This window comes from Canis aureus, chromosome 33 (assembly GCF_053574225.1).
Source record: "Canis aureus isolate CA01 chromosome 33, VMU_Caureus_v.1.0, whole genome shotgun sequence".
NCBI lineage: Eukaryota > Metazoa > Chordata > Mammalia > Carnivora > Canidae > Canis > Canis aureus.
The window spans coordinates 22,047,970-22,071,573 of NC_135643.1; the positions used below are offsets into that span (position 1 = coordinate 22,047,970).

Consider the following 23,604-nt stretch of genomic DNA (forward strand, 5'->3'; position numbering starts at 1 on the left):
GGAAACAAAACATACCAGAATTGTGGGATGTAACAAAAGCAGTTCTAGGTGGGAAGTTCATAGCAATAAACACCTACATTAGAAGCAAGAAGGATCCCAAATAAACAATGTAACTCTATACCTTAAGAAATTAGAAAAATGAAAACAAACTAAGCTTGAAGTTAGCAGGAGAAAATAATAAAAATTAAATCAGAAATAAAGTACCGAAAGGAAATACAATAGAAAAGATTAATCAAACTAAGTTGTTTCTTTTAAAATATAAATAAAATTGATGACCCTTAGATAGACTAACCAAGGGAAAAAGAGAAAGAATCCAAATCAACAAAACAAATGAAAAAGGAAATATTACATCTGATGACAAAGAAATTCAAAGGACCATAAGAGGCTATAGTGAACAACTACATGCGAGCAAACAAAAATTAAAAAAAGTTTGAAAAATTCTTAGAAATATACAACTTAACAAGACTTAATAAGAAAAAAATAGAAAATCTGAATAGTCCAATTGCTAGTTGGGAGATCGAATCAGTAATCGAATATCTCCAAATGAAGAAAAGCCCAGGACCAGAGAGCTTCTTGGTGAATTTTAGTAAATATTTAAAGAAGAATTAGGAGTTGGGGTGGGGGGGCCAGTAGTGGAGGATTAGGGTCCTCAATTCACCTGTCCCCACCAACTTACCTAGATAACTTTCAAATCATCCTGAAAACCTACGAATTTGACCTGAGATTTAAAGAGAGAACAGCTGGAACGCTACAGGGAGAAGAGTTTGCACTTCTAACAAGGTAGGAAGGCGGAAAAAAATAAAAAAGAATCCAGTGGGGGAGGGGCCCCGCGGGGAGCCGGGCTAAGGCGGGGGGCGGGGGGCGGCGGGGAGAGCCTCCAGACCGGAGAGCCCAGCCCCGGAGAGGCGGGAGCTTTAAAAATCTGCACCGGATTCTTCCCGGAGGGAAAGGGGCTGAGCAGGGAACTCGGGCAGGATCGCAGGAGGGGCGGTGGGGCCTCCGGCTCCCGGGGTCACTAACAGAGGAGGTGCCCCGGGGAGAGCGCCCCACACCCCGCGGCCGAGCTCGGGAAAGGGCTGGAGCGCCCGGCGGGGCCTCGGGGAGAAGCCGGGGGTCAGGCGGGGGCTCCGGGCGGAGGGGGCTGCGCCCTGCTGCCTTCGGGAGCCGCGGGCCGGGAGCGCGATTCCAGCAGCGCAGGCCCCGGGCCCCAGGGCTCCCAGGGACACAGCCGGGATCCTGAGCTCCCCCGGGACAGGTGGAGGTGGGGAGGGTACAGGACAGCGAGGACTCTCCTGCCGCTGGGCGCCCAGAGCTGTGCAGATCAGCACCCTCCGCCCCCAGAGCATCTAGGGCAGTCCAGACTGGGAGACTGCGGTAGTTACTGGGGGAGCTGACTCCAGGGCTGGAGAGCTGGCCGCTGCCAGTGGGGTTGTTCCTCCTGGTGTCACCCTCTGCCTGGATGGAGCGGGGTGCCAGGGAACAGGGCCTCACGGTAAACAGTTCCCACTGAGCCGTGCACCTGGCAGGGGGCGGGGCAGCTCCCCCGGGTGCACACACCTGAGAATCAGCACAGGAGGCCCCTCCCTCAGAAGACCAGCTGGAAAGATGGGGGAAGAGCAAGTTCTTGACCGAGCAGTGCTGGAAAGCTCTAGGGGAAGTCGAGGGATTTAGAGTATATAGAACCAGAGGATACCCCTCCTTTTTTTTTTTTTCTTCCTTTTTCCAGTACAACTCATTTTTATATCAGACTGTAAATGTCCAGGTTTTTTTCTCTTTTCCCACCTTAACTACAATATTTTACCACCTTCATTTTTAAGATTCTTCCTTTTTGACTTTCATATTTCTACAATTACAGGTCCCAGATATATTTTCCACTTTTAGATTCCTTCAACATACTCAACTTAATTTGGAGATATACAAGATATGGTTTTTTTTGTTTTGTTTTGTGTTTTTTGTTTTCTCTGCCTCATTTTGTTCTACAATGGCAGAAATTAATACCTTCTAAAACATGACCAGTATGCATAGAACAAGTGGTATACCGTGCTGGTTCATTCTATGAGATTCTTCATTCCCATTCTGCCCCCCCTCTTTTATCTCATTTATGTTTTGGTGGTCAATGTTGGGGCCCTCTACAAGTATTTCTGGTTTATATAAATTTGGGACTGAGCATTTCTAATATACAGGACTTAATATACTCAGAAACAACAGGATCAACCTCTAGAACCCCTCAGGTAGACTATATTCTCCCTCCACTACAACTTCTTCACCACCACCACCATCTCCCAGTCCCCTTTTTCATTCTTTTTTTTTTTTCTTTTTCCTTTTTCTTTTTGTTCTCTTTTTTTCTTTAGGATTCCTGGCCTTTTATTTTTTACTACTTTGTTTTAAAATTTGTTTTTCACTTTAGTGGTCCTTTTGTTTTATTTTGTTCTGACCTTTGTTTTCAATCTCTGGTCTCTAACCTCAGCAGAATAATCTAGGGTGAAATTTACTTAGGTTGTGGTTGATATTCTTGATGGAGCCTGCTCATACAGCCACTCTGCACTGAGCAAAATGACTAGAAAGAAGAACTCACCACAAAAGAAATAATCAGAAACAGTACTCTCTGCCACAGAGTTACAGAATTTGGATTACAATTCAATGTCAGAAAGCCAATTCAGAAGCACAGTTATAAAGCTACTGGTGGCTCTGGAAAAAAGCATAAAGGATTCAAGAGACTTCATGACTGCACAATTTAGATCTAATCAGGCCGAAATTAAAAATCAATTAAATGAGATGCAATCCAAACTGGAGGTCCGAACAATGAGGATTAATGAGGTAGAGGAAAGAGTGAGTGACATAGAAGACAAGTTGATGGCAAGGAAGGAAGCTGAGGAAAAAAGAAAAAAACAATTAAAGACCATGAAGAAAGGTTAAGGGAAATAAATGACAGCCTCAGAAGGAAAGATCTATGTATAATTGGGGATCCAGAGGGTGCTGAGAGGGACAGAGGACCAGAAAGCACGTTTGAACAAATCACAGCTGAGAACTTCCCTAATTTGGGAAGGGAAACAGGCATTCAGATCCAGGAGATAGAGAGGTCCCCCCAAAAAATCAATAAAAACTATTCAACACCTCGACATTTAATAGTAAAACTTGGAAATTCCAAAGATAAAGAGAAAATCCTTAAATCAGCAAGAGACAAGACATGCCTAAATTATATGGTGAGAAAAAAAAAATTATATGGTGAGAAGTATTAGATTAACAGCAGACCTCTCCACAGAGACCTGGCAGGCCAGAAAGGGCTGGCAGGATATATTCAGGGTCCTACATGAGAAGAACCTGCAGCCAAGAATACTTTATCCAGCAAGGCTCTCATTCAGAATAGAAGGAGAGATAAATAGCTTCCAAGATAGGCAGAACCTGAAAGAATATGAGACCACCAAACCAGCTCTGCAAGAAATATTAAGGGAGACTCTGTAAAAGAAAGAGGAAGTCCAAAGAAATAGTCCAGAAAAACAGACACTGAATAGGTATTATGATAACACAAATTCATATCTTTCAATAGTAACTCTGAACATGAATGGACTAAATGATCCCATCAAAAGATGCAGGGTTTCACACTGGGAGCTTTCCCCTAAGATCAGGAATGGGATAGGGATGTACACTCTCGCCACTGCTATTCAACATAATACTAGAAGTCCTAGCCTCAGCAATCAGGCAACAAAAAGAAATAAAAGGCATTCAAATTGGCAAAGAAGAAGTCAAACTCTCCCTCTTCACCGATGACATGATACTCTACATAGAAAACCCTAAAGACTCCACCCCAAGATTGCTAGAACTCATACAGCAATTCGGCAGCATGGCAGGATACAAAATTAATGCCCAGAAATCAGTGGAATTTCTATACACTAACAATGAGACTGAAGAAAAAGAAATTAAGGAATTAGTCCCATTTACAATTGCACCCAAAAGTATAAGATATCTAGGAATAAACCTAACCAAAGAGGTAAAGGATCTATACCCTAAAAGCTATAGAACACTTCTGAAAGAAATTGAGGAAGACACAAAGAGATGGAAAAATATTCCATGCTCATGGATTGGAAGAATTAATATTGTGAAAATATCTATGCTACCCATAACAATTTACACATTCAATGTAATCCTTATGAAAATACCATGGACTTTCTTCAGAGAGTTGGAACAAATAATCTTAAGATTTGTGTGGAATCTGAAAAGACCCCGAATAGCCAGGGGAATATTGAAAAAGAAAACCACAGCTGGGGGCATCACAATGCCAGATTTCAGGTTGTACTACAAAGCTGTGGTCATCAAGACAGTGTGGTACTAGCACAAAAACAGACACATAGATCAATGGAACAGAATAGAGAACCCAGAAGTGGACCCTCAACTTTATGGTCAACTAATATTCGACAAAGGAGGAAAGACTATCCACTGGACAAAAGACAGTCTCTTCAATAAATGGTGCTGGGAAAATTGGACATCCACATGCAGAAGAATGAAACTAGACCACTCTCTTGCACGATACACAAAGATAAACTCAAAATGGATGAAAGATCTAAATGTGAAACAAGATTCCATCAAAATCCTAGAGGAGAACACAGGCAACACCCTTTTTGAACTTGGCCACAGCAACTTCTTGCAAGATACATCCATGAAGTCAAGAGAAACAAAAGCAAAAATGAATTATTGGGACTGCATCAAGATAAAAAGCTTCTGCACAGCAAAGGATACAGTCAACAAAACTAAAAGACAACCTACAGAATGGGAGAAGATATTTGCAAATGACCTATCAGATAAAGGGCTAGTTTCCAAGATCCATAAAGAACTTATTAAACTCAACAGCAAAGAAACGAACAATCCAATCATGAAATGGGCAAAAAACATGAACAGAAATTTCACCAAAGAAGGCATACACGTGGCCAACAAGCACATGAGAAAATGCTCTGCATCACTGGCCATCAAGGAAATACAAATCAAAACCACAATGAGATACCACCTCACACCGGTGAGAATGGGGGAAAATTAACAAGGCAGGAAACCACAAATGTTAGAGAGGATGTGGAGAAAGGAGAACCCTCTTGCACTGTTGGTGGGAATGTGAACTGGTGCAGCCACTCTGGAAAACTGTGTGGAGGTTCCTCAAAGAGTTAAAAATAGATCTGCCCTCTGACCCAGAAATTGCACTGCTGGGGATTTACCCCAAAGATACAGATGCAGTGAAACACTGGAACACCTGCACCCCAATGTTTCTAGCAGCAATGTCCACAATAGCCAAACTGTGGAAGGAGCCTCGGTGTCCATCAAAAGATGAATGGATAAAGAAGATGTGGTCTATGTATACAATGGAATATTACTCAGCCATTAGAAACAACAAATACCCACCTTTTGCTTTGATGTGGATTGACCTGGAGGGTATGATGTTGAGTGATGTAAGTCAATCGGAGAAGGACAAACATTATATGGTCTCCTTCATTTGGGGAATGTAAAAATGAGTGAAAGGGAATGAAGGGAAAGGGGAGAAAATGAGTGAAAATATCAGTGAGGGTGACAAAACATGAGAGACTCCTAACTCTGGGAAACAAACAAGGGGTAGTGGAAAGGGAGATGGGTGGGGGTATGGGGTGACTGGGTGATGGGCACTGAGGGGGGCACTTGATGGGATGAGCACTGGGTATTATGCTATATGTTGGCAAATCGAACTCCAATAAAAAATATGCAAAAATAAATAAAGAAAGGACAATTAACCCCAGTTCTTCTCAAAAGCTTACAATTAATCAAAGAGGAGGGAGCACTCCTAAATTCATTGTACAAAGCGAGCATTATCCAGATATCAAAATCAGAAAAATACACTAGATAACAAAACTATAGGACAATATCCTCAATGAACATAGTTCTCAATACAATACTGACAAACTGAATTTAACAGCACATTAAAAGGATTATACATGATCAAGTGAGATTTATCCCTGCAAGCAAGCATAGTTCAACATATGCAAATAAATTATTCTAATACATCACATTAGTAAAATGAAAGAAAAGAATCATATGATCATCTCAATACACACAGAAAAAGCATTTGACAAAATTCAACATCCATTCATGAAAAAAATTTCTTAACAAATGAGGCATGGAAAAAACATATCTCCACATAATAAAGGCCATATATGATAAGCCCATGGTTAACATCATACTTGATGGTGAAAAATTGAAAGTGTTTCCTCTAAGGTCAGGAACAAGACAAGGGTGCCCACTCTCACCACTCCTATTTGACATAGTACTATAAGTTCTAGCTAGAGCAATCAGGTAAGATAGAGAAATGAAAGGCATCAGAATTTGAAATGAAGATTAAAATTGTCTCTATTTGCAGATGACATGATTTTATATAGAGAAAATCTTAGAGACTCCACCAGAAAACTGTTAGATCTAGCTAATAAATTCAGTGAAGCTTCAGGATACAAAATTAACATAGAAAAATCAGGAGTGTTTCTATACTCTAACAATAGATTTTCTGAAAAAGAAATAAAGAAGTTAATCCCATTTACAGTACCATCAAAAACAATAAAATACTTAGGAATAAATTTAACTAAAGAAGTGAAAGATCTCTACCCTGAAAACTATGAGACATTGATGAAATAAACTGAGGTCACAAATAAGTGGATTAAAAAATCAATATTGTTAAAACATCAATACTACCAAAGCCATCTATATATTCAGTGTAATTTCTATTAGAATTTCAATGGCATTTTTTACAGAAGTAGACAAACAATCCTAAAATGTACATGGAACCACAAAAGATCCTGAATACAAAGCAACCCTGAGAAAGAAGACCCAAAGTCGGGGCATCTCCTGCCTTCAGTTCAGGTCCTGATCCCAAGGTCCCGGAATTGAGCCTCGCATCATGTTGCCTGTTCAGTGGGGAGTTTGCTTCTCCCTCTGCCCCTCCCCACCACTCATGCTCTTTCTCTCTCTTTCTCAGATAAATGAAATCTTTAAAAAAAAAAAAATAGCGGCACAAGGCATCATCTTCTGATTTCAAGCTATACTATAAAACCACAGTCATCAAAATAGTATGGTACTGGCATAAAAACAGACAAATAAGCCACCGGAACAGAACTGAGAGCCAGAAGGAAACTCAAGCATATATGGTCAACTAACATTTGATGAGGAAGCCAAGAATACTTGATGGAGAAAAGTCTTTTCAATAAATGGTTCAGAGATAATTGCATATTTCCATGTAAATGAATGAAACTGGACCCATATCTTTTACCAATCACAAGAACTAACTGAAAATGGATTAAAGACTTAAATGTAAGACCTCAAACCATGAAATTCCTAGAGAAAAACATAGAAATAAAGCTCCTTGACATGGGTCTTATAATGATTTTTTGATACAACACCTAAAGCACAAGCAACAAAATTAAACACCTGGGGCTACATCAAGTTAAAAAGCTCCTACATAGCAAAAGAAGCCATTAACAAAATGAGAAGACAACTTACAGAGTGTGAAAAAATATTTGCAAGCTATATATCTGATAAGGGGTTAATATTCAAAACATAGAGAGAACTCATACAACTCAATAGCAAAAAAAAGTAACTCAATTTAAAAATGGACTGGGGCACCTGGGACTGTGACTCTTGATTCCAGGTCATGATTTAGGGTCGTGAGATTAAGCCCTGCATCGGGCTTCATGCTGGCATGGAGCCTGTTTAAGATTCTCTCTCTCTCACTCTCTCTCTCTCTTCCTCTGCCCCTTCCCCACTCTCTCTCTTCCTAAATAAATGAATAAACAAATAATAAAATAATAAAAAATAAAAGGGGGCAAAGGACCTGAATAGACATTTCAGGTCTCCTATATATAAGAAGATATACAATAGGCCAACAAGTATATGAAAAGATGCTCAACATCACCAATCATTAGGGAAATGCAAATTAAAACCATAAAGAGATATCACCTCACACTTAAAAAAGCTATCATCAAAAAACATAAGAAATAACAAACCCTGGCATGGATGTGGAGGAAAGGAAACCCCTGTTGGTAGGACTGTAAATTGGTATAGCAACTATAGAAAACAGTATGAAGTTGCCTCAAAAAATTAAAAATAGAACTATCATATGATCCAGCAATTCCACTTCTGGGAATATATCCAAAGAAAATGAAAACACTAACTTGAAAAGCTATCTGCAAACCCGTGTTCATAGCAGCACTATTTACGATACCCAAGACATGGAAACAACCTAATTGTCCATCAATGGGTGAATGGATAAAGAAGTTGGGATTTATTTATGCAATGGAATATTACTCAGCTATAAAAAAAAAACCAAGGAAATCCCACCACTTGCAACAAACTTGAAGGTATTACACTTAAGGGAAATAAATCAGAGAAAAAACAAATACTACGTGATCTCACTTACATATAGAATAATTAAAAAAAAAAAACTGGTAGAAAGAGAAATTAGACCTGTGGTTGATTGCCAGAGGTGGGAAGTAGGGAGTGCAGAAGGTAGTCTAAAGGTACAAACTTCTGGGTGTAAGAGGGGGTTGTAAGAGGGGTAAGTGCTACAGATGGAATGTACCGCATGATGACTGTAGCTGCATGACATATAGGAGAGTTGTTGAGACAGTAAATCTTATGAGTTCTCATCGCAAAAAGAATTGTTTTTCCTTTTTTTCTTTTTTATTGTATCTATATAAAAGATGGATGTTAGCTGAGTCTACAGTGGTAATCATTTCCCAATATCTGTAAATCAAACTATCATGCTGTATACTTTAAACTTATACAATGATGTATGCCAATTATTTCTCCAAAAAATGGAGATAAAAAGAACTTATTGAAGTAATTAATTATTTTAAGAATGTCAATAATATCAAGCCAATCCTACTGCAAAAGAAATCTAATATAGCAATTTCTTTAAAACATCTGAATCCAATGAGCAAGATATCATCGTCATTTTATAGCTTAGTGCGTTCCCACATTAGGGTTTGTCATAAGACAACTAAAGCAATTGAATCTGGTAATTACTGTACCATGGGGCTCTCATCTAGAAAGAATGACCATGTACAGCTGAGAAAGTGTGTGTGTTAGTTTCTGAGGCTGAACTGAACTCCTTTCCTAAGTAGGGCAGCAGGAATGAGGCAGAAGAGCTGACTCTATTTGTCTCTTGTTGGTCGTCTTTCCTTCTCTGGCCTCCTGGGTGTAACAGATGCGAAAGAAAGGCTTTGCACAGTTATATCTAAGCCAGGAGAACCATCCCCAGGGAGGGTTCAGTTAACCTTCATTAGTCGCTAACTATCTTTTGCAGGTTGTTTCTAAATTAAGTTCTGTAGATTAGTGGCTTTCAGTCTTCCCATGCATGAAGCCGACTGCTCTTGCTCCTGTGAGTAATCCCTAAGGAAGTCATAGCCATGATGATCCATGCGGGGGTGAAAACTAAACTCAAGACCGGAGGGGTTTTTAGAGTAATAGTTTTTTTTTTTTCTTTTTCATTTTCAGATAGTAAAGTAACATAATGATGTAGAATGCTAGTCAATTAAAATGCAGTTATCTTTCAAACAAGAGGCTTTACAAAATGATTTTCAAAAAAAAAGACAGGTGTGATAGTTGCGTCTGACATTTGGCCATCAGCCACAAAGACTATGGGGGTAAACTGAGAATCTCCCTCCCTCTTCTCTCAGATTACACTCTACCTGAAAATGTAAATGTAAGATCTGTTGTTCCAGGTGGAGTTACTTTAATTCGCAGCGAATTTTATCTTGCTGTGAATTGTAGTTACATTGTCAAGATGAAGAAGGATATGTGGTTGGACATATTCTTGCTGATTTGTTAAAAGGCACCTTAATTTTGAGTTCAGCCTTACTGGAAAGCTATCTGGAAATATGTATTCAAAGTTTTAAAACTTTTCCTTTAACCAAGAAATTGCACTTTCGGAAATTTAATCTAAAGAAACAATTAAGAATTTATTTGTCCCAGATATGTATCTCTAAGAATATTTGCATGAGAACTATTTGTAGTAATGAGAAATCAGAAATAATCTAAATGTCCAACAATAGAGGATTGATTAAATCAACTCTGGCCTGGTCATATCCTTGAGTACTGTTCAACTCTTTAGAGTGATGTTATAGAAAAATTATGTATTGATATAAAAAGATATCCAGTATATATTCTTACTTTAAAAATATATCTTATGCCCATTTTTAAAAAAACCAACTAAACATCTAAAATGTGTTGAATATTTACTATGCACTGACATTCATATACAACTTCATATTTAATCCTAAAGCAATTCTATGAAGTAGATATTAATATTACTATTACCTTCACTTTACAAATGATGATTATTCTCAAGGTCATAGGAGTAATAAATGGCAGAACCATGAGAAAGAAAGAGAGAGAGAGTAAGGACAGAGAAAGATCGGGAGGTATGGATTAGTGAGTTACATCCTAAAGGATCTGCTGCAAGATGTTAAAAGCTATCATCTATAAATAGGATTGTGAGTATTGTTTCCTTCTTTTCGTGCCTACATTTTTTTTTTTCTATAATGAGATTGAGGTGGTTTCATCATTAGAATTGCTTAGTCTCTCAAACATCTTTTCTTTTCCTTGATCCTTTTCAGGATGGCCTCATATATACCTGAGAACTCTGGCTCATGTGACCTCTTGGTTACAGGACTGGTGGAGAAGGCATGAATTCATGCAGAGTCCTCTAGATCTTGCCAAGCTCTGTCACAGAGTGGCTAGTCAACTGCTCCTTGTACTGGTGACTAATGAGATGAAATGAATCCTATTTGACTTGTTGGATAAATACTTCCACTACCAATGACCACATGGTCTTTGGTCATTGATCTCCCCACTCTCAGAGGCCTCCTCTTTCCAATACCAGGCTCTACAGACCAAAGATGCCCTAAGAAACACTGTGTTCCTCTCAGTCAGCACCTGGGCATGTTCGTTCCCCATGAATGCTCTGTGTAAACTGAGGGGTTACCTCTTTTTCTTATTGTGTTAAGAACAGATAATATAAGACTTACCCTCTTAGCAAATTTTTAAGAGTATAATACAACATTGCTAACTATAAATACATGCTATACAACAGATCTCTGGAACTTATTCATCTTGTGTAACTGTAACTTTGTATCTCTTGGACAGCAACTCCCCATTCCCCCTCTCCCTAAGCACTGAAAACAATCATTCTACCTTGTGCTTCTATGAGTTTGACTATTTCAGATAAAAGGTATAACCTCTTAAACTCACTCCTGCTGGTGCCTTTCCACCATCTCTCTGAATCTTACTGGAAGTGGTTACAAGTCTGGCTTCCCTTAGCTCCTTGTACACTTTTTCCAGCGTGCTCAGGCAACTAGGATTCCTCTGCGTGTTTCCTCCCCTGTCACCATCTGCATCTACCTCCTTCTCTCATAGCCCATCTCCAGTAGAAGAAGGAAGTCTTTCTTTTTTTCTTATTTCTATCAGATCAGGACTTGCCTTAATTAAATCTTTATGAACAGGTACACCAGGCCTGATTTTGGGTATGCTAAAGGTGAGGATAGAGGAATTTCCTCTCTCCAGAATGACTACTTTTCAGAATTTTATTGAAAATTATGTTTTAGATGCCAGAGGAGGAATAGTAGCTCTTTATTTCTCTTGATATACACGCAGCAACATTTTGAAAACTTCCTTAACAAAGCAGTCAGAAGTATCAAATGAATTTCTTCAGAAGATATAGGGGAAGTCAGTTCAAGAAAATTCAAAGACATGGGGCACCTGGATGGCTCAGTCAGTTAAGCATCTGTCTGACTCTTGGTTTCAGCTCAGGTCATATCTCAGTGTCATGGATTGAGTCCCACATTGGGCTCTGCACTCAGGGCAGAGTTTGCTGGAATCCTCTCTCTCTCTCTCTCTCTCTCTCTCGCTCTACTTCTCTCCCTGTGCTCACTCCCTCTCTCTCTCTAAAATAAATACATAAAATCTTTTAAAAAAGGACAATTCAAAGACACAATATTTACATTTCCCTAATACATTATTATAGAAAAGATTGAAATTTGGCATAAAGATTATATACTCAGGGAACAGGACAAATTACATAGGCTTTCAGAAAAATGGAAAACATCTCAATTAGTGAAAGTTTGAGAAAAATGATCAGATGCTATGTCTTTCTATAAAGCTCTGAAAAAATATTGAGAACATTCTCTAAGAATGCTAGGGTAGTGGCATGCCATAAATGAGAGTTAGAATAGAAAGGCAAATTTGGAAATAGCCATAAAAGGTACTAAATGAAATACGTAGGATACTTTGAAAGAAAAGCCAACTCAGGAGTAAGAGGAACTAAAAAAGGACAGTGGAGAACTACAAACAACCACTTACAACAAAAGTACATGGAGCTTATCTTTGAGGTCAAACAGAACAGAAATCAAATGCAGCTTTGCTAGTTACTGACTATATGACAACTGGAAGTGACCAAAGCTCACTTTCACCAACCATTTATTCATTTAAAAGATGGAGATGATAATACCTAACACAATGACTTATACAGACAATAAAAATCAGATAATATGTAAATGAGAGTAAATGACATATGTAAATTTCTCAAAGTACTGTGGAGTATATAATAGATGTTCAGTAAACAGTGGCTAAACACATGTCATCAACACTATCATACTCCATCATCTCACTATCACTATTATTAGAAAAGGCACAGAACATATGAAAAACAACTAGAAAAAAGGTTATGGTTCAGGTCTAGAAGAAGCTATTAGAGATCATTGCCAGAATGGTGAATGAGAATCATAAAAGGAGATATGAGGTAAACCAGACACTCTTTAGGAAACTTCACATGAAGACAAAGGAAAAATGGGGATATATATGAATTCCTCATGAATATGGAACCAGATGTGGTAGTAAATTCAGACTCTTTACAACAGAGTTTAGAAAGGTCAACTTGCTTCCTCCACTGAGCCACACAACTCTGAAACAAGAAGGCAAGAAGAGGAAGAAGCGGAGAAAAAGAGCATGCACTATATTTAGATTTTACACTGATCATAAGAGCCTTCAAGTCCTGTATACATCCCCCACACATGTAGCTTCCATATCCAGAGCATGAAGCCCTCCTTGAGCACAGGATGTGTTGCAACCTGAATGTTCTCCTGGAGCTTCTGCACCCAGGCCTCTTTCTCCCTTCCCGGTCTTCATTTCCCTATCGTCCTATGCAAAAGAATTTTAAGTATGCAAAAACCTTTACTATTCGCTGCACCTGGTGCTATGCTTACGGACACAGATCTTGACACAGGAGCAAGATGGCTTAATGCTTGGGATTGGCATTTCAAGAAAAGAGAAGGATGCCACAGTGAAGTCTTATCTGTGAGAGCCCCCTATCAGACACAGTATTTGGAGAGGTGTTCAATATTTGCCCCTTGCTTAAGCCTGCTATTTTTTGTTGTTTCACTGCAGTTCTTCAAATTTGTGGAGCTGTCACTTGTTTCTAGCCACAGTATGGCAGGCCCCGGCCCTAACAATGAACATGCTGATGAATTATCGCCTTTTTCTAGGGCTCTCCTCTAGGAGTTCCACATAATTATGTGACCAATTAGCAGATGTGTCTGCTGGCTGGTTTGTTGCCTACTTCTCCACCAGGCAGGAGAGCTTTATTTGGGAACATTCTATCCTGACATGAATAAGTTTGTTTACTTCTGCCAACAGCCCCATATATATGTCTGTTCCCACACTGCATAGAGTTCCACAGCTGAGTTGCTATAATTGCAATTGTGAGTTATTTTTTATCTAAACTAATATTACTATCTGCCCACAGTCTTCTTGGTATGTTTTTGTTTGTTTGTTGTGTTTTGTTTTTTTAGGAGAGAGGGGCTGAAATATCTCATCTTCATCAATGCAAACTGGCATATAGAGAGGAGATTCAGAAAAAAGCAATTTGCACATTCAGGGACCTGGGAAATGAAAGTTTGCATTATTCATACTATAAAAATGCTTTTTTCCCCACAATAGAACTCCAGAAGTCCTTTACTCAAATCATTTACTCTGATATAAATATTGTGGCTAAAAGTCCTGACCTTTGGCTTATTCTATCATTCAGTTCTCAAAGCTACCTGTTCATTTAATTAATGCTTCATGCCTCGAACACATTTTTTAGCATATGAAAACACTAGGTAGGCTCAAATCCCCAGAGACTTCTGAAACTCAAACAATTCTGAAATCCAAAATCAGTTTATTAGTGATCAATTTTTGCTAAAAACTTGCTACCTTTGTTCCATTCCATTCAGTTCAACAAATGGAATGTGCCATGCCAGGCAGAGGGGGAGACAAAGATGCTCTCAAAGATCTGAAGGTCTCCTGGGGAACACTGGAACACAAACAGATCCTTTCAACCCAATGCCTAAGTGCTTTCTCAGGCCTTTGCACAGGTTGCTATGGGAACACAGAGAGGCAACCTCTTACCTGTTGGCAATTTGGAGGAATTGGAAGATCTGGAGGAAATGGTCACCAGGACTAGGATGTGAGATTTGTGTATGAATTGATCAGGCCAGTGAGGAAGATGGGCATGTGCATTCCAGCAAAGGAATTCACACTTACGTGTGAAGTGTGAGTGAGGAAATGACAGTAGGTCAGAGTTTGAGGTGAACCATAACACATTGCTATGTCAACCATTTTAACCTACAGAAATGGTGGTTTCATGTGGTTCCACCTCATCAGTGGTGGTCAGTTACAGATGACTTTGTATTAATTTCAGGTTGAACAACGTGTGCTTTCTCTTACGTGGGGTAGAAACAAATGAAGAATTTTAAGTAGGTGAGTTTCTTACTCAGATCTGTACTTTAGACAGACCATTGTCACAGGTAAAGAGAGTGGCCAAAACCAGTTGGCTCCCCACCTTCTTTCTGCCTCTCATTTTCTCTCATTGGATGATAGCCCCGGTGAGAGCTAGTGCAGGTCCGAAGTAAGATCCAGATACTAAAGCAGAGGTAATTACAAGATAAAATCTGTCAGACTAGTTACTGATTTCCAGTGGAGAAAAGGAGAGGAGAAGTCTCAGGTTTCTGGTTTGTGTCACCAGAGGGAATTTGGAGCCATTAACTCAAATGAAGCCTGGTTTGGGGTGAAAATAATGAGTTATGTTTTGAATGTATTGATTATGGGCTTCCTGTGGAACATTCCAACAGAGACAGTTATCCAGAAGGAAAATGAATATGGGCATCTAATTCAGGGAGGACTCTGAACTAGAATGAGAAATCTGGGGGCCATCAGGTCTTCAGAGGGCAGGGTGGGAACAGCCAGTACAAAGCATGAGAGTGGCTGACACTACTAAGAAGCATGCAATTTTCAAGGGAACTTTAGAGAGCTGATGTTTTCTTTACTTGCTTTTTAACTGAAGATGCTTTAAAAATAATCTTATTTGTAAATGTGAAAAAGAGCTTCCCTGATGAAACGGAGGTGAGAGCCACAGAACCCCACTTGCCCAGGCTCCCTATTCCTTTTTTCCTTCAGAGAAGAAGCCCCAGAAATCTCCAGGGAACACTTGGGAAATGAGAGATCTGGATCTGGGGTCAGAAAACTGAAACCCACGGGCCACATCCAGCCCACTGCCTGCTTTTGTAAATAAAGTTATATTGGAACACAGCTACGTGCATTCTTTTTCTTATTCTGTGTTCATGCTATAGCAACAGAGTTGAGCTGTGACAAGGACTGTGTAGACCGCAGAGCCTAAAATAATTACCATCTGGCCCTTTACAGAAAAAAGTCCCTGACCCTTGGTCTAGACTAAACCCTTGATTTCAGGAATGAGAAGACTGAGGCCCAGAGAATTTAAATAACATCTGAAAAACTGCTCAGGCTAGAATACATCTTGGGATCCAGCTCCCACTCTCCTTCTCTTTAAAAAAAAAAAAAAAGAAAGCAGAATTAGTGATTAATTTGCAAAAGAATGAACTGGTTGCTTTACCCACCCACAATAATTCTCATAAGAGCAGTAAACTAAAAGCTCTTTTCACTGAATTTCCTTTCACTTTGGAGCAAAATACAGTCCTTAGTATTTCGTTGTTGCTATTATCTTAGAAATAAACTCCCTTTATCTATACTACCAATTATTCTATGACAAATTACTCCTGCCTAATTTGATGAACTCAATTTCTTCCCTAGTTGAACATTTTCTGTAAAAATGTGAAATATCCTCTTTCCTACACTAAGTAAGGCATATTGGAATATTAGGTCTCCAGAGTGGAGTCAGTAGTCGGTATGGTGGTTCACAGAGGTGCAACATCTGCCGTTCCAAGTCGCAGGCACAGGTCCTCATTACCCACCCACCCTGGCCCCCTGTGTGGCTCCTTCCCCTTCCCTAACTCGCCCCTTTCCTGCATCGCTCCTGTAGCCAGACACTGTGTAAGAACTGGGGCCAGGGGCCAGCAGGAGCTAGCACAGAAGAGTGCTGGATCTTCAGAGGTGGAGAGGTGAACGTGAGGAGCAGGGGGCTGGGAGGAAAGCCCAGCAGGTGCAGGCACGGTAGGCCTGCTTTGGGTTCTCCCCTCGCTTCAGTCCTGCTCTCACATTTGGACAGAGAAGAAACACAAGGCAGGAGGCACACATTGCAGAGTTCTACATGTAGTTCAGACAGCACCAACTGGGAAGGGGGAAATTTCCCACGGCTAACCAGCAGGATTGTAATGTAGTCACAGGTCTGGCGATGAAGAGACGTGAATTTGGTCTTGGTTCATCTGCTGATGACAAAGCATTGTTGTATGGCCTCCATTTTCTTCAATCTGTGTCCCGTTTGTCTAGAGCAATAGAATGAATATAGAGACAGTAATAGCAAACACTTATTTGTCATGTTTCTTTTAAGAATGGAAAGGGAGAAGTGATCCACCACTAAGAAAAGGGAAGAGGTGTTTTTTTTTTTTTTTAAGATTTTATTTATTTATTCTTGAGAGACAGAGAGAGAGAGAGAGAGAGAGAGGTAGGCAGAGGGAGAAGCAGGTTCCATGCAGGGAGCCTGACGTGGGACTCGATCCCGGGACTCCAGGATCACACCCTGGGCTGAAGGCAGGCGCTCAATTGCTGAGCCACCAGGGCTGCCCGGAAGAGGTTGTTTTTATTTATTTATTTTTATTTATTTATTTATTTTTTAAAAGATTTTATTTATTTATTCATGACTGACAAAGAGAGAGAGAGACAGGCAGAGGGAGAAGCAGGCCCCATGCAGGGAGCCCGACGAAGGACTCAATCCTGGGACTCCAGTATCATACCCAGGCCCAAGGCGGTGCCAAACCGCTGGGCCATCGGTGCTGCCCAAGAGGTTGTTTTTATAGATAAACAAGAGCAAATAATAATAATAATAATAATAATAATAATAATAATAATAATAATAATAAAATAAAACAAGAGCTATGGTGTTTAAGAATATCAGAATAAAATTTCCATTGTGTTTAGCTAAGACTTTTTCTGGACACATGAGGTGAGGGAGAGAAGTGGGATGGAGGAGCATAGAATAAGGAAGATCTTTACAAGAAAATGAGACAGTTAACTCTGATAAGCTTACCAACCCTCTTGATATACTTCTCTCCACTTGTTTTGTAAACCAGCAGCTCCACTTCATACAGTTAGCCATGTTATTTCAAGTATAATGAAGAAAAGCATATGTAGGGCTAAATTTGTACCTGAAGGGTAAATATTTTAGGATTATGCATTTATTTATCAAATATTTATATAGCTGCTTAACTATTGCCAAGAACTATTGTAATAGCTTCATAAATATTAACTCCTTCTTAAATAGTTATGGACTACATCAGAGAAAGAACTGAATATGAAGTTAGAAAAGTTGGTACAGAAAAAAAGAGGAAAACATTATTAGAAGCAAGATCGGGAGGGGAGAATGCAAACAATACAGCGACAACTGGTATTTTATTTTACTCTATCTTGCTTCTACAGAACAACTTCTGTCCTGAACATTTTGTTGCTTCACTTAGAGTATTTCTGTGAGAATCCCATGCTAGCTCAGCTAGCAAGGACACTTTATCTCCCCCAGGGGACATTCACATCAATGATCAATTTTCCTCCCTGCTGGGATTGATTGTTTTATTTATTTATTTATTTATTTATTTATTTATTTATTTATTTTCCTGCTGGGATTTAAAAGAAAAAAATTGCTTAAATTTATATCTTGCTTTTGAAGTTATTCTAGGTACACCTTTTACAGATTTGTATTTAAATATGTAAACTGCAATACCAAAAAATTATTTAACTACAATATTTGTATACTTCCAATTACCAAGAAACTTCCTTAAGTATCTGACAGCCATTTCCTATAACTGCAGTATCCTCACATTTTCACTATTTTCCTTTCACCTATTAGAATCTTCTCTTTCTTTTTTTTTTTTTAAGATTTAATTTATTTATTCATGAGAGACAGAGACAGAGAGAGAGAGGCAGAGATACAGGCAGAGGGAGAAACAGGCTCCCCACAGGGAGCTGGATGCGGGACTCAATCCTAGGACCCTGGGATCATGCCCTGAGCCAAAGGTAGACGCTCAACCACTGAGCCACCCATGCACCCCTAGAATCTTCTTTTTCAAGAATGTGTCCTATCCTTCTAATTAGCTCTTCTAGATCTTTACATGTCTCTGACTTACACATTTCCCCTGGCTCAATAACCTCGTCCACACAAATGTGGTTGTGTATGTTTCCTTTCATCCTTCAATTCACGAAGTTTTATTCAAAGAATTCAGAGACCCCATAAAACTGTCTTCCTTCCTGCCTCCTCAGCCTTTGTCAGAAGTTTGCTATTGGCCCTTAGTGCTTCACTGCCTATGGCCAGCAGGGGGCTATATGGGTTTATCATGTGTCACCACTGCTGTCTGAATCCATCTATTCCCTGAGCTCATGCTTCATCCTCAAGTCCACTCCTTTCTAAAGATCTTCTTTATTTCTTTATATTATATGAACAGGTGTGTCGATTTCCTTTCATCCATTTATCTGGCAAACACCATGTGTGTTGAATTTCTAGTATGCGCCAGACACAGTGTGTTACCTCTACATATCCAATGATGAACAAAACAGACATCATCCCAGTTCTCATGAAATAAGAGGGAAGTAAACAAATATTACTTTGATTGTGCTAGATGCCAGGAAGGAAATAATCAAGGATCACTGAGGAAAATAAAAGAGCAAGGACCTGTTTAGAGTGGTCAAGAAAGGCTTCTTTAGTGACATGTCATTTTAGCTGTGATCCTAAAGACCTTTTAATGATATATTTCCTTAATTTTCTCTTTTGAAACTTTTACCCTTGTCCTTCAGCCATCTCCTAGCATCCTTTTACAGAGGTCCTTTTCTCCGTTAGCAAAACTAGATTAACACACACTTCCTGCACCTTTTTTGAGACTCATCCAATTTATTGGTAATTGATTCTGGTATGTGTCTTATGTTACTTTGGTGGGCCCTGTGGCCTGGCCTGTGTGTACCATTTACAGTGTTTCCCTATGCGGACTGTGGCTGACCCAGGCCATCTTTGGATGTCAACTATTATGACACTGGCTGCTTCATTTTTGACCAGTAATTAAACTTCTACCTGCATTGTTTTCCTTCTCTCCTCACTTTTCCTGTTTCCAAAGTAGTCCCTTAAAGAACTCTACCTTCAAAAATCTAGCTACGCAAAACACTACATACACACAAAAGCATGAATGAGCATGTAAACACATACTAGTGGTTATCCCTGGAGAGTACATGTAGTGGTTTTCTGTGGCTGTTGTAACAAATCATCACATACACACAGTGACTCAAAACAACACTAATCCATCATCTCACAGTTCTGTAGTTCAGAAGTCCAAAAGGAGTCTCATTGAGCTGAAATCAAGATGATATTTAGAAAAAAGAATCAGAATTTTCTTCATTGACCTTGCCTCATATAATAATAAGAGTTTAGATTTGTGTGGTACTTATTATATTCCAGACACTGTTCTGAACACTTTACATATATTAAGCTAACTCATTTACTATACACTTTTTAATGAGATAGCCATTATAAGGTTATCCTTATAACCATTTTAAAGATTGAAATAGGCATAGAGGAAGAAACTGAGACCTAGTAGAGTTAAGTAACTTACCAAAGGCCACATAGCTAACAAGAGATGGGGCTGAAATTCAAACTCCAGAGTCCAGAATCCATCTTCTGGTATATTCTTATATTGTCAGTCTTATTTTTCTATCTTCTTGTTCCAACATTTTTTCTTAATTTGCCATATTTTTTCATCTCTTATTCCTTTTGCCCAAACCTTTTTTTTTTTTTTTGAGAATCTAATTTCTTCTATTAGCGTAGCAAGATCAGAAAAAGGAAGTACAGCATCTCTCATAACCTCTATTCTTCCAGGTACATAAGAGCCAGGAATACTATTGATGATTACTCTTTTTTGGATTATTACCGACTGTTCACTGCTGTGTTCTTCAATCCTCTATTTATGCAAGTTGATTCTAAGTATTTGGTTTCCTTTCACTTTTTTTTTATTATTTCTGATGGTGTTTGAATGCTTTCTGCAACATAGTTAGATCCTGTTCTATCACAATCAAGACAAATGTTATACTCTAAAATCAAATTCTCTTTTACATTTATTTTAGAAAAGAAGAAGGGAAACTAATGTATATTGATTGGCTCTTAAGCCAGGAAAGAGGAAATGCTTTTTCAAATGTTTATTTAACGTTCACAATAGAGCTGTGAGGCATGTGGTACCACACTATTTTACAACTGAGAAATGAAACGTTAGAGAATAATTGTATCTATAAATCATTGATGGCTTGCTTTGATCCACCATCTGTTTTCATGCATTATCTCATTCAATCCTCAGAACCAAACAAGGTCGTATTTTTTATCTCATCTATAGATGAGGAAACTGAGGCCTAAGGGGGTTAAATAAATTCCCGCAAATCATCAGGAAAACATGGTTTATCTGACTTTAAGAGCTATTATCTTTTCTCATTACCACACTCAGATCTTGGCTCCAGCTTCTGTTGGAGAATCTGTTATTCTTATGTTTTTCAATCTTACTCTTTAGGAATTTCTATAAAGTGAGGTAAATTCAAATGCCCACAGAACCCAAACAGGTAACAAGAAGGAGCAAGACAAACCATGTGTCAGGAATGCAATGATGTGAGCTAAATGGAAACAATAACTGATCCTAGACCCTAATATCCCCAGGGGCACATGAACAGAACTGATTATGAGGCTGCATCCATGCACAAAATAAAGACTGGGAAGTCCCACACCCAAGAGTGATTGAGACCAACTGGCTGTGGGCTCAGGGGCTTGGAGCCTTGGTATAACATTTTCATGTGGGAATGCCATCCCATGTTCCAGACCTCTAGATTTTTTAAGACAAGATAGAAAGTTATACTTTTAAATTATAGTCCCTAGTTTTTCAATGATGGCAATTAATTTAGCTTTTTGTTCTTGGGCCTCCAGTTTGGGGCCTCTGATCTAAGTGGTGTCTTGTGCCTTCTTGTCCACTTGATCTTTACTTTTCTCCACCTTTTCCATAATATCATAGAATTTCTTTTCCTGATAACCTATGTCACTTTTTTAAAAAAGATTTTTTATTTATTTATTCATGAGATACAGAGTGTGAAGGAGAGGCAGAGACATAGGCCAAGGGAAAAGCAGGCTCCCTGCAAGCAGCCCGACGCTGGACTCGATCCTGGATCCTGGGATCCCCAGGACATCTTTATTACATAACTGAAAGTTTATACCTCTTAATCCCCTTTACCTATTTTACCCACCCCTCCATCCTCTCTCCTCCAGCTGCTACCTGTTTGTACAAGGCATTTATTAGTCTGTTTCTGTTTCATTTTGTTTGTTCATTTGTTTTTTTTTTAGATTTCACAGATAAGTGAAAGAATATTGTATTTGTCTCTTTCTTTCCTATTTACTTCACTTAACAATAGCCTTTACGTCCATCCTTGTTTTCCTAAACAGTTAAGATTTTTATGGTTGAGTACTAGCATTGTGCGTCTGTACACATACATTTACCTATCAATGGAAACAGGTTGTTTCCATATGTTGGCTATTGTAAGTAGTGCAAGAAACATAGGGGTGCATTTATCTTCTTGAATTAATGTTTTTATTTTCTTCAGGTAAATATTCACAAGTGGAATTGTGAATCATATGGTATTTCTATTATTAATTTTTTTGGGGAAACTCCATAATATTTTTCACAGTGGCTGCACCAACTTACATTCCCACCAAAAGTGCACAAGAGTTTCCTTTTTTCCACATGTTCACCAACATTTTTTTGTTTTTTGTCTTTTTGACACTAGCCATTCTGACTGGGGTGAGGTGATATCTCATTGTGGGTTTGACTTGCATTTTCTTGATGATTACTGATGTTGATCATTCCATGTGTCTGTTGTCCATCCATGTGTCTTTTTTGGAAAAATGTCTGTTCAGGTTCTCTCCTCATTTTGTAGTTGGATATTTCCTTTTTGGTGTTGAGTTGAATGCATTCTTTATACATTGTGGATATTAATCCCTTATCAGATATATCATTGGAAATTTTCTTCCATTCAGTATGTTGCCTTTTAGTTTTATTGGCCATGCAAAAATTTTTCAGTTTGAGGTAGTGTCAATTGTTTATTTGTTTTTTGTTTTTATTTTTGTTGCCCTTGCTTGAGGAAACAGATCCAAAAACATATTACTAAGATGTCCAAGAGTTCACTGACTGTTTCCTTTTAGGAGTTTAATAGTTTCAGGCCTTACATGTCAGTCTTTAATCCATTTTGAGTTGGTTTTTGTATATGGGATAAGAAATAGTTTAGTTTTATTCTTTTGCATATAGCTGCCCAGTTTTCCCAGCACCATTATTGAAGAGACTGCCTTTTCCCCACTGTATATTCTTGCCCTTTTTGTTGTAGATTAATTGACCATATATGCATGGGCCTATTTCTGGGCTCTCTATCCTGTTCCATCAATTTATGTGTCTGTTTTTGTGTCAGTACATAGTGTTTTATTGTATATCCTGAAATCTGTGAGTATGATACCTCCATACCTCTGTTCTTTTTTCTCAAGATTGCTTTGGCTGTTCAAGGTCTTTTGCAGTTCTATAAGAATTTTAAGATTATTTGTTCTAGTTTTATTTTTTTTTTTAATGCCATTCGGTTGCACTGAACTTGTAGATTGTTTTGGCAGTGTGGACATTTTAACAATATTTATCCTTCTAATCCATGAGCCAGCATACCTTGCCATTTATGCATGTCTTCTTCAATTTCTTTCATCAGTGTCTCATGATTTTCAGAGTACAGGTCTCTCGTCTCATTGGTTAGATTTATTCCTAGGTATTTTATTCTTTTTGATGCAATTACAAGTGGGATTATTTTTTTCTTAATTTCTTTTTCTGATGGTTTGTTACTAGTGTATGAAATTTCTGTATATTAATTTGTAACCTATAACTTTACTGAATTTATTTATTAGTTTCAATAATTTTTTGGTAGACTTTTTAGGATTTTCCTTATTTGTTTCATGTCATCTGCAACTAGCAACAGTTTTAATTCTTTCTTACCAATTTGGATGCCTTTTGTTTATTTTTCTTGTCTGATTGGTATGGCTAGAACTTCCAGTACTATGGTAAATAA

At 38.6% G+C, this 23,604-nt stretch overlaps 2 long non-coding RNA genes across 3 annotated transcripts in view; both read left to right on the forward strand.

Annotated features, from left to right (window-relative positions):
• The window catches only part of LOC144303738 (uncharacterized), a 63,010-nt gene that overhangs the window by 33,429 nt on the left and 5,977 nt on the right, over positions 1 to 23,604 (forward strand). The gene's annotated exons all lie outside the window — the stretch shown is intronic.
• On the forward strand, positions 14,352 to 15,615 carry LOC144303736 (uncharacterized). Of its 2 annotated transcripts, none has more exons than XR_013370706.1 (3): positions 14,352 to 14,621; positions 14,735 to 14,793; positions 15,490 to 15,615. It is a non-coding gene; the product is annotated as an uncharacterized LOC144303736 (long non-coding RNA). The 2 variants fall into 2 exon arrangements; XR_013370707.1 differs by having other exon boundaries at positions 14,352 to 14,500.